This window comes from Rutidosis leptorrhynchoides, chromosome 2 (assembly GCF_046630445.1).
Source record: "Rutidosis leptorrhynchoides isolate AG116_Rl617_1_P2 chromosome 2, CSIRO_AGI_Rlap_v1, whole genome shotgun sequence".
NCBI lineage: Eukaryota > Viridiplantae > Streptophyta > Magnoliopsida > Asterales > Asteraceae > Rutidosis > Rutidosis leptorrhynchoides.
In genome coordinates, this window is record NC_092334.1 from 572,088,206 (window position 1) to 572,098,971 (window position 10,766).

A 10,766-nucleotide genomic window follows, 5' to 3' on the forward strand; every position below is an offset into this window, starting at 1 on the left:
TCATGTTAATCGGACATGTATAGCATAGCGGGAATTAAACGAAAAACGAAAAATAAAAATCGGACAGCAGCCTTCAGATGCGCTGTATCTGCAAGTGATGCGCCACATCTGCAGCAGATGCGCCGCATCCCAGGTCAGATGCGCCGCATCTGTACCTGAGTCAGTGAGACTGCTTTAAAAACCTACAAGTCTCGAACCAAACTTCAATTTAACGCAATTTATGATCCGTAAACATTTAAAACATGTATCTTATATCGTTGTAAAGGTAATTTGACAAGGAACACAACTAAACACATTTCAACAAACAATTCAGTACTTGCTACAACCCAATTCACATTCAATGCTCATTATTTAATGCACTCAAGTTCATAAATGCAACTCAATGATTCGGGCAACCAATTTACATGAATGACATGCCGTTTCGAAGATAATTAAACATACAATACAACTAAACACTTACTAATAACATCTCGTGTCATTCAAAGCATCAAAAGTTCATTTCAAGTTCATTAACCCTAACTCGAATTCACCAAAATCAATAATCAAGTTTGTGAAGTTTTATAAAGCAACCTACACATCAAATTGTAGCTAATGATGCTAGGAACATATTTAATACTTGCACTTTATCATAACAATAACATTAAATCATTCAAAACTCAAAATCAAACACACTTTTCATGTTCATGCTAGTTACACTAAAACAACGAGATCGAGCATATAAATCATATATTCATGTTAGACTTGAGCCATAGACACTAATTAACAACTTTATAAGTTAAAAACATCAAGAACACCAAATCTAGTGATTTTAGAAAGTTACCCAAATGTAATGAAATCGGTATGGAATCGAAGGGGAAGTTGCAAGGATTCCGAATATGTAATTTGTTTGGATTGTTGCTTGCTCGATTTGAAATAGATGGTGATTCTTTGTTTGAGGTGTTGAGAGAAAAAGAAGGAAGTAGTAAAGATGAAGATGATGAAATGAGAGGAGGAGGTTGAAGGTTTGACTAGTTGATCTAGTCAAATCTTTGGCCTCTTGGCAAGTTTAGTCCCTCTAGTTTCATTCGGGTGCGTGAATTACCTAAACGAAATATTTTAAAACGCGTATCACGGAAGATGTTATAAATATATAACGGACCTTAAAATAGTTAAACGGAAAGTAACAGAAAAAGGCGGGATGTTACACCCAATGTCAATCGTCAAGATTCGCCACTGGACGAAGGGACTACAACGTCACCTAATTTTGACTTACATACTCATAATATTTCACTCTTAAACATTACATACTCATCATATATTGACCCACATTCATTATTTTATAAGCGTTAATATTTCTACTTTCATAATTCATAAATCCACTTTAACTTGTGCATTAGGTACTTGTACCGTACAAGTGTCTGATTCACAATTTGTAATGGACCTATCACTTTTGTTATAATAGTGGATATATCACCATCCTCGTTTTATTATTAAACTTATTATTCTTGTTATTTATATTTATATATATTCTTTATACAAATAATACTCGTATATTTGTGTATTGTTATTATCTATATTTTATTTTATAAAAATATATTATTATGATTACTATTATTATTATTATTATTATTATTATTATTATTATTATTATTATTATTATTATCTAAAATACAATTATTTAAAATTAAAATAGCCCATTAATCAAAAATAACATTACATAAGTAAAAAACTCAAAATTAAAAACGACATACGTTAAAAACAAGAAATGAAAAACGACATAAACTAAAACTACAAATTATTTTTTTATCACCGACATACGTTTAAGACTTTTTTTGAATATTCGCCATAGCTTTCATCACCAAAAAATAGTATTGATTTTTGAGGCATTTCGGATGAAACTGGTTGGGCTAGAAGTCTTAAACTCTCCAACATCGTATGTGTTGCGGCTTCCTTCACTGTCAGTCTACATATTTGCAGTTGTAGCATTTGCCAATTATAATGACCTTCACGCTTGAAAAAGTTGCATTTAGAATATGGGTTGTAAGAGGAAGCCTTTCTCTTTGGTCGCCAGGTTATAAGAGGAGACCTTGCTCTTTGGTTGCCAGGTAGGGATGGCGATGGATGTTCGATCCATCGGATATCCATCCGATCCGATCCATTTAAATGGATATGGATAATCTAAATGGATGATAAGTGGATGTGTATATGAATATGGATGATGTAAAAAAAATAGTGGATCAGGTATGGATGAAAATTTCTCATCCATGGATATATATCCATTTACCACCCGAAATATATATATACATATTTACTTAAATATATGGGTTTACGTTTACAAATCCTTATATATGTACATTATAAACTGTTAAAATGTTATCGAAAATATAGATAGTGAAGATACAACTATGTGAATAATATTAAATTCATATATATTGCATAATTTACATATATTTGTTAAAAATACTTTGATGGTTTCATTTGATAATAAGAATAATTTTAGGAAAACTTAACATCCAACGGATATCCATTTACCTGCTTCATTCAACAGATATGGATATGGATGGTTGAATTATATTTAAATGAATATTGATTTTAACAAATTAAATGGATATGGATATGGATATGGATATGGATATGGATATGGATATAGGTTCACCCGATCCATATCCGATCTTTAAGTAACTAGGGGGGTTGAATAGTTACTTAATACACTTTTAAAACTTTTTCGATGATCAATAAGATTTGAACAATACTTGATCACATTAGTCAATTCAAACCAATGTGTGGTGTGTTTATGTTTGTAATAATGCGGAATGTAAAGTAAAGAACATAAACACGCGGATTTATAGTGGTTCGGGTGGATGTTAACTAATCCACCTTAATCCACTCCCCGATTCACGAATCGAGATTTTTGCTTCACTAAGCACCTTTCTCCAAATCAGGCAGAGATCCGATTTACAAGCCTTGTACTTTTCCTTAGACAACAAACCTAATCCTTCTATCCCTTTGAAGGATTACCTCCAACTTAGATCAACTTGTCTTCACCTTGGACAAGTATTAATCTCCAATGAAATTAATCAAAGTCTTAAAGTGATGCAATGTTAATCATGATTTCAAAGGTTTTAGAGGTTTTCTCCCATCTGTGCTTAAATTCAATCAATTGTTGACCGCTGTCACCAGAATGAAACATTATTCTTCTTCTTCACTTGATCTTTTCAAACACATGTGTTCAGTTGGTGTTCCTCTTGATAAATATACCATTAGTATTTATATCAAGTGTTGTTGCTACTTGCACTGTACCAGTGACGGTTTTTCACTTCTAGGTATTTGCTTCAAACAAGCCATTGTACCAGATGTGTTCATTTTTAGTACACTCATAGATGGAATTGTTATAGAAGATAGGATTCTTGAAGCTGAGAAACTCTTCAAAAAACTTATTAAACAGAATCTTTGTGAGCCTGATGTAGTTATGTATAGCACAATGATTAAGGGACTTTGTAAGATCGAAAACAATGTTACTGCTATTGCTTTGCTTAGGCTAATGAATGAAAGAGGTCATAAAGCTAATGTTGTTGCATATAACACCATCATTCACGGTCTTTGCAATGACAAAATGATTGATGATGCTTTTGCTCTTTTCAAAGAGATGGTGTTTCGCAAAAGGATTCTACCAGATGTCATTACTTACAACTCTTTGATTCATGATCTTTGTAACTTAGGTCATTGGGATGAAGTTTGTAACATACTAAAACAAATGGAGGATGAAAGGATCTCTTTAAATGTGCAAACTATCACACCCCCAAATTAGGGCCTAGGGTATTTGTGACTAATTATATCAAATCACAGTTGTATAAACGAGAACGACTCTATATGAGACGTTTTGAATAAAACATTTATTAATAAAACAGCGGAAGCATTAAAAGTTTTACATCAAATTTAAACTGAAATAATAATAATAGTCTTAATGCAAAGTAAATTTAATGAAATGAAGACTCCATGTAGCAGCATTCAATTCATCAGGTAGCAATCATGGCAATCATCTTATTCTTCACCTGAGACAAAACATGCTTAAAGTGTCAACCAAAAAGGTTGGTGAGTTCATTAGTTTATCAAAATCAATCATTTCCGTTATAATAATAGGCCACAAGATTTCAGTTTCATAAATATCCGTACACTAGCAAGTGTATAAAAGCATTCTATAAGTTGTAGGCACCCGGTAACAAGCCTTAACGTTCATGTTTTACCCTCTGAAGTACACCAGATCAGGTGTGTTTAAAATAACCTCGAAGTACTAAAGCATCCCATAGTCAGGATGGGGTTTGTCAGACCCAATAGATCTATCTTTAGGATTCGCGCCTACCGTACATAGACAAGTAGTTTAATGTTACCAAGCTAAGGGTATATTTCTGGTTTAAACCCACATAGAATTAGTTTTAGTACTTGTGCCTATTTCGTAAAACATTTATAAATCAGCGCATGTATTCTCAGCCCAAAAATATATATAAAAAGGGAGCAAATGAAACTCACCTTAAATAGCAGTTGAAGTATTCCACGCAAGAAAGGAAAGTAAAGCAAGTAAGTGACCGAGATATCAACTAGAAGTAGTTCTTTAAGAGAGAAATGAGAGATTAAGGTGTAAGTTTGAAATGAGAAATGTATGTGGTATTTATAGTTGAAAATGTTAGGTAAAAAAAATTAAAATAAAATAAGTAAATCTTAAAAGTTAAAATAAGAAAAATTATTTTGTATTTTTATTAAAAGTAAATCTTAAAAGTTAAAATAAGAAAAAGTAGTTTGTATTTTTATTAAAAGTAAAATCTTAAAAGTTAAAATAAGAAAAAGTAGTTTGTATTTTTATTAAAAGTAAAATCTTAAAAGTTAAAATAAGAAAAAGTATTTTGTATTTTTATTAAAAGTAAATTTTAAAAGTTAAAATAAGAAAAAGTAGTTTGTATTTTTATTAAAAGTAAAATCTTAAAAGTTAAAATAAGAAAAAGTAGTTTGTATTTTTATTAAAAGTAAAATCTTAAAAGTTAAAATAAGAAAAAGTATTTTGTATTTTTATTAAAAGTAAATCTTAAAAGTTAAAATAAGAAAAAGTAGTTTGTATTTTTATTAAAAGTAAAATCATAAAAGTTAAAATAAGAAAAAGTAGTTTGTATTTTTATTAAAAGTAAAATCTTAAAAGTTAAAATAAGAAAAAGTATTTTGTATTTTTATTAAAAGTAAATCTTAAAAGTTAAAATAAGAAAAAGTAGTTTGTATTTTTATTAAAAGTAAAATCTTAAAAGTTAAAATAAGAAAAAGTAGTTTGTATTTTTATTAAAAGTAAAATCTTAAAAGTTAAAATAAGAAAAAGTATTTTATATTTTTATTAAAAGTAAATCTTAAAAGTTAAAATAATAAAAAGTAGTTTGTATTTTTATTAAAAGTAAATCTTAAAAGTTAAAATAAGAAAAAGTAGTTTGTATTTTTATTAAAAGTAAATCTTAAAATAAAAGTAGTTTGTATTTTTATTAAAAGTAAATCTTAAAAGAAAAAATAGTTTGTATTTTTGTATTTATTTATTAAAAGTATATATAGTTTTGATATTTTTTTTTTGTATAAAATTCTAAAAAAAAAAAATTTGTTTAATATATTTCTAAGAACATTTAACATTTTATTTCTATATTTGTTTAATTATTAAATACGAATTTTATATAAAAATTATTATTATATTTAGTTTTTATAAAAATTAAAATTTATGATTATTAATTTATAGTTTTTATTAGTTTTATAAATGTTATAATATTATGTATTATTTAGTTAATTATATATTCTATTAACTAAATAACAAAAGTAATATAAATATTATATATATATTCATTGATGTAATTATGTTATATTATATATCATAATCTTATTTATAATATTTATAATTATATTATTTATTTTAAGCGTACGTTTATTCGGTCAACGTTAAATTTATTCGTATATAACAACTCTAGGTATTTTAGTAAAATCGGAAGTCGAAAAGTGAGGGTTGTTATAGTACCTACCCGTTAAAAGAAATTTCGTCCCGAAATTTAGTTTTTGCCATCAATCAGCGTTGTTCGTACCTAAACGAGGATATTTACGTTTTATCTGGTCTTCACGTTCCCAGGTAGGTTCGGGGCCTTTTGTGAATTCCAACGGATAGAATATTGTTCTGTTTCATGCATTTAAATAATACGAACCCTAATTTCTTACAGGTTCTTCTATAAAGTGCATTTTATCATTAATGCGGGGGTTATCTAAAGGATTAATAAGAGTGTCATTTGACTAGGTTATCCTCAAAAGGGATGATGGTGTTATACGAGCATTTTAGTAAACTGAACACATGAAATGTGTTATGAATAGTATTGAGCTTATTTAAAACTTTGAGTGTTTATGTCACAATATTAGGGTAGACAAAACAGAGAGTAGTTCATGAAAATTATAGTCATGAAGTTTGATAGAGACCATCATTGTTTACAACAAGAATATTGTAATGATGAATATAAGTTGAAAAAATAAAGTTTTATCACTACTGAATAATATGGATAAAACGATTTGATTATAGGAAGCGTATAAACGAAGCTATTGTAAAAGAGTGAATGAGAAATTAAATGTTCGCCTTAACTTTTGACGTAGTCACGATTGATTTTTGGAATTCAAGGGATTAAAGAAAATCTTCGTAATCCATAAGATTTGATTCTCCGGTAATTAAGGAATTTGAAATTTTCTTTGATTAAATGAGGTGAATTGCTTCAATTGCTGTGTTTGGAATTTTGCTATAAATTAGCTTCTTCCGTTTCATTATCTTCACCACTTCTATACTTTCTTCCTCAATTCATACTTTCAAAGATTGTGAGAATGCTCCATCCAGTTCTTATCCTGGATATTTTTCTGACTATCATTTCAGTCATTCTTCTTTTTCATTTACCACTAGAGGAATTTGTTTTCTTCTACTATTACCTTGGGGTTATAGTGTTTTTAATTCTCCCATGTCTTTACGTTGCAATACGTATTGATATACACGGTTTGTAATTTCCGTATCGTTATCGGGCTACATATTTTCCCTTATATGTCAGAGCTCTTTGCCTTTTTATTCTCCTCTCGACTCTAAGTAAAGCGAGTAATGGTCCAGAATTTGTAGGTATGAAGTTTCGAATGGACCTACTGTTCTAAGCGTAATATCACGATTTGATTTGGTAAATTACCAGAATTACTGAGGATAGAACTATCAAGAATGTATTTGCTTGATATGTTCAGAGATTAAGTAGAATGTAAGAGTCGTGTAACATGGCAAATGATGATTATAAAGTCTATGAATCATCATCTTCCATTAAAAATTTAGCATGACTTACTGTAATATAATCATGTTGGCCTGACGTCATTATATTATACTAACTCATGCTTCAATTCTCAACACTACTTCAAATCATTCAAAATTTGAATTTAAATTTTACGGAATATAGAAACTTAAACATTTTTCCTTTATGATGTAATAAAGATATTGCAAAGAGATAATTAATTGCGAACAAGAATCGTTATGAAGATATCTTTAGAAATATCGAGGATATTTATAACGAAAGATATGATGATATTTTAGAATTTCTAAAATCGATGGATAATGAAGAAATTCTTCTGTAAGGATTTAGAATGCGTAAAAAGATCTTCTGTGATTTCCTTCAGAAATCGAATCATCTAGATTCTTTGGTTATAGGTTTAGTCCTTGGGATTTGTCCTTGGTCTCCTTCATGTTTTGCTCAATCCGTCTTTCAATACCATATATTCTTTTGAGCTTTTCCAACACACAATTCTTTATTATCAAGCTTCTGGTCATTAAGGCCATCTACAGCTTTTGCTGCTTCATCAGCATTCTCAAGGTTAACTGATCTGAATCATTGATTATCAATCTGATATGTTTTCAAGGATTTTGAAGAATGTACAATGTAATATATTAATGTGAATGTTAGATATTTCTTGGGTATTACCTACCCGTTAAAATATTTTCACAATTAACAGTTTGTACAAAAGAATTTTTAAATACAATCTTTATGAAAATATACATACATATATATTTTCTTCAGATGTAATTATGGATTTAATAAGTTAATATAATATTAAACTCATTTGATTTACGGTTGAAACGAGAATAAATAATCTCCAAAACTTTAGAGATTACATAATCGTCGCGGAATATTTCTTTAATGAAGTTATGAATCAATACTTCATCGTTCATTGTTATTAATATACCTCAGTAAATGATGTTGATGCTCGTGGATTTCTTGTGAAATTCATAAGGCACAAATGATGTTTTCGAGAAATTTTCGAGTACATCGAAAAATAGGAGTGTAAAATCACACATGCATTTGAATAATACACTTAGTTTATTATGAAATGGAGTTTATTGTACTGAAGCAGTGATTAATGATTGTTAAGTCATTAACGAAGGATGTACATCATAGCGTATTAGTGATATGAATTAACCAAGTAGTACATACTAGTTAAGATTCACACGTAATAGTTTAGTACGAAAAGATTTATTATTGTTCCAAACCATATATATATAAAGTATACATATATAATTCTTCAGGAAGAATGAGTCAATACATCTTAACTCATTATTACTAATATTCCTTAGTATCTATGGGCGTATGATGTCGATGTTTGAGGTACCGATTATGATGTTGAGACGTGGGATGCTGATGTTGTTGTTGGTGAAGCTGATGTTGTTGGTGGTGATGCTGATAGTACTGGTGGTGCTGGTGCTGGTGCTGGTGCTGCTGTTGGTGCTGCTTGTGGTACTTGGTTAGTAAGTGTGAGCCTAGCTACCAAATCGCGCACTATTTCCTCCAGGGTTTCTACTTTACGCTCGAGTCTATGGATTTGTTCTACCCATTCCTCTGTAAGGTTTGTCAATTCTTGATATTTAGTTCGAAGTCTTCTAACTTCTTCTAATAACCCTTTCTGGTTAGAATTCGAGAGTAGAGGACGAATATTGTCGTTAGTTACATCGAGTCGACCTTCGAGGCGGAAAATCCTTGCGAAAAGAGTGAAAACGGTATTGCGAACAGGTTCGCCAGTAAGAGGATCGAGTACTCCGATGTTTGGTGGTAAGTTTGGCTCGTGATAAGGAGTACCTTCTTCATTTCTCCATAGGGTGAGTATTTCGCGAACCCATCCCCATTTTCTAAAGAAATCACGGTAATTGATCGGTGGGTGTGCTCCTGTCACGCTATCTTTGGAGCTAGAAGAACTTGAGGAATTAGGTGAGAAATCCATATTATGTGTTTGAAATAGGGTTTGATATGAAATGGGTGTTGAATATTGAATGATATATTCATCTCCTTGAATACGTATATATAGCAGAAAGATTTCCGTAATTTACGGAGGAAATTTAGGAAAAGTGTTAGACAAGGTCTATTGGGAATAGATATGCTAAGATATGATTTGTCTATACTCTAATAATGGCAGTATGACGTGTCGAGATTATAAAATGATAAGTATGTAATCTAATAATCTTTCGATTAAAGACTTTCAATTCGTATACTGTGATAACCCAATGACATTTCCCGGTTCGCAAACCGATGCATAAAGGCATAAGGCATATAGGTTCGTGATATAACAGGGAGTTATATACGTTTGAGTATGAATTATAGGAGTTTCAAAAATCTTGGATAATATTTCATGTAATACATATGTAATACACAAAACCAGGATAGATGACTAGGTGAGTTGTTCTTAATAAGTTCACCACTTATTAAGTGCGTAAGTGACTAAGTGTTGTATGATCACTATAGTCAGGTTTGATATTGTGCACCATACCCAAACATCTATGCCACCGCCGAGTCACTTGAATGATCAATTGTTACCGGTTGGCCCAGGAATTCTCGACCAAAATCTAAGTTTGGCATTCGAAATCCACAAGCGTCCCATAGTGGTACCAAGGATCACCCTAGGCCTTAAGTAGCGTTGACGTTCGAGTAATTTCACATTATCGTGTATGTTATAATCTTAAGATTTAAGTATAGTTTCTAAGGTATAGTGTAGCATTTATCAATTAAAGGCAACAATTAAAGGCACTATGGTCAAGGAAAGTTGTAGTCCTACATTGCTAAGGTACCTAATTGTATAAGGCACAAATAAAATGCAATCCTGGTTCTCTACAACAACCTGCTCTGATACCAATCTATCACACCCCCAAATTAGGGCCTAGGGTATTTGTGACTAATTATATCAAATCACAGTTGTATAAACGAGAACGACTCTATATGAGACGTTTTGAATAAAACATTTATTAATAAAACAGCGGAAGCATTAAAAGTTTTACATCAAATTTAAACTGAAATAATAATAATAGTCTTAATGCAAAGTAAATTTAATGAAATGAAGACTCCATGTAGCAGCATTCAATTCATCAGGTAGCAATCATGGCAATCATCTTATTCTTCACCTGAGACAAAACATGCTTAAAGTGTCAACCAAAAAGGTTGGTGAGTTCATTAGTTTATCAAAATCAATCATTTCCGTTATAATAATAGGCCACAAGATTTCAGTTTCATAAATATCCGTACACTAGCAAGTGTATAAAAGCATTCTATAAGTTGTAGGCACCCGGTAACAAGCCTTAACGTTCATGTTTTACCCTCTGAAGTACACCAGATCAGGTGTGTTTAAAATAACCTCGAAGTACTAAAGCATCCCATAGTCAGGATGGGGTTTGTCAGACCCAATAGATCTATCTTTAGGATTCGCGCCTACCGTACATAGACAAGTAGTTT